This window comes from Mesoplodon mirus (genome assembly GCF_964341445.2).
Source record: "Mesoplodon mirus genome assembly, chromosome: 5".
Taxonomy (NCBI): Eukaryota; Metazoa; Chordata; class Mammalia; order Artiodactyla; family Ziphiidae; genus Mesoplodon; species Mesoplodon mirus.
Genome location: NC_138980.1, coordinates 122681421 through 122683839, shown reverse-complemented (window position 1 = coordinate 122683839; position 2419 = coordinate 122681421).

Genomic DNA, 2419 nt, shown 5'->3' with positions numbered 1-2419 from the left:
TGGATGGACCTAGAGATTATCATACTAAGCGAAGTAAGTCAGAAAGAGAAACACCAGATACCAGATTTCACTCATATGTGGGATCTAAAACATGACACAAATGAACTTATCTATGAAACAGAAACAGATTCACAGACATAGAGAACAGACTTGTGGTTGTCAAGGGGAGGTGGGTGGGGGAGGGATAGATTGGGAGTTTGGGATTAGCAGATGCAAACTATTATATATATATAGAATGGATTATATATTATGGATTATATATATATTATATATATATTAATTATATATTATATATAGAATGGATTAAACAGCAAGGTCCTACTGTATATATATTATATTATATATATTATATATATTAATGGATTATATACATATTATATATAGAATGGATTAAACAGCAAGGGCCTACTGTATAGCACAGGGAGCTATATTCAATATCATGTGATAAACCATAATGGAAAAGAATATGAAAAAGTACATATATATATATGTATAACCAAATCACTTTGCTGTACAGTTGAAATTAATACATTGTAAATCAACTATACTTCAATAAGATAAATTAAAAAAAAAAAAAAGGATTCTGGCATCAAGCATGTCTGGGAACACTGCAAGTCACACTCTCCCATTCAGTCAATAAGAGCAAAGAGACCCAGGAACCTACTCCCAAGAAACCTGTTTGGCATTGTTTAAATGAAAGAATGGATTTAACCATCTGCTTCCTAAACTAATTTGACCAGAGCAGCCTGTTTTTGTGATACCTGTCTCGCTAACTGCCTATGGAACTAAGCTTTCTGAGAAATATTCTTTGGGAAATGCCAGTGTAGAAGAAAGTTGTTGGACTGGGAGACTGGCTCTGCCCCCAACCAACTCGGCAATCTTGGACAAGTCAAAAATCACTCTGGGCCTGGGCAGTGGAATTATCTATGGATGGTTCCCCCATGCCTCCACCGCACCAGCCATGCCATGCAGCATGTGGGATCTTAGTTCCCAGACCAGGGATCGAACCCATGCCTCCTGCATTGGAAGCATGGAGTGTTAACCACTGGACCACCAGGGAAGTCCCAGTATGTTTTTGTTTTTGCCTTCCTACACAGATGAGCTCCTCTTGTTGTTTTCCTTACTGAAGACAAGGCAAGATGTTGTGTCTGCCAGGGGACATTGAGGTGCAATCCATTCATTTGTTCCTTTGAATCCTTATTAGTCTGTCCTTCAGCTCAGAGTCTACTAGTGGAAGTGGATATGAGGAGTCTGGTTGGGCTTTTTGCTCAAGCCTTCCTGTTGCCACTGACATTACCCTGACCACCCATCCCAATTCATCCTGCTCTCAGTTAAGAGAAAAAGCTGCAGAGTTTGGCAGGAAGCAGGTTGACCTCAGACGAGTACATAGCAGGAGATGAACACGCTGAATCCTGTATCTTTGCCACTTCTTTTCTGGATAAGCCATAAGCAAATTTTGTGCTCAAGGAAAAATGATCTGGTATTCTTACATCAAATTCATATAACCTTTACAAATGAGAACAGATCTTCAAACCAGGTGTAGTGTGATTTGTTTTGACTCTTTACTGCATCCAACTGAGATGTTTCACGTATACTAATCTAAACACAATGAATCCTGAGCTGATTTGATGAGTGTAAGTTATTCCAGCCCTGAAATGAAGGGGCTGCTATGTGTCAGAACACACAGATGCATAGGCAACCAAGAGCTATCTAGCTAAATATCTTTTTTTTATTAATTGGAACTCCAGAGGTAAAATCTTCTCAGGGACATCAAGATGATTTGTGACACTCTCCATACACCTTTAGATTCACAAACCAATGAGTACGTCACACCAATCTCTCGTTTTCTCATCAGTGGCAGACATAAAACACAGGTAATCTTCATTTTACTCAGATGTTTCAATTAACTGTGAAAACCCCTTGGCTTATATTACATAGCATTTGTGAGTAGTTCATTTTTTTTTCAGTTTAAGCATCAACTAGAACACACACTTAAAATCTTGTTACATTTCTTTTAGAAATTGATACAATTAAATGGTTGAGCTGACTGTACTAAAGACAAAAAAAAAAAAAAAAAAAAGAACTGTAAGGAAACCTGAGATCTGTCTTTTTTTCTGTCTTCCAAGGGGTCCGGTTCATGGTTTAGAAAGGCAGGATCCGTTTTTACATTCACCAAGTACATAGGATCCTGAAATGGGAAATTCAAACATGTTTGTTTACCAAGAATTTACCTACATAGGGGCTTCCCTGGTGGCGCAGTGGTTGAGAGTCCGCCTGCCGATGCAGGGGACATGGGTTTGTGCCCCGGTCCGGGAAGATCCCACATGCTGCGGAGCGGCTGGGTCCGTGAGCCATGGCCGCTGAGCCTGCGCGTCCGGAGCCTGTGCTCCGCAAGGGGAGAGGCCATAACAGTGAGAGG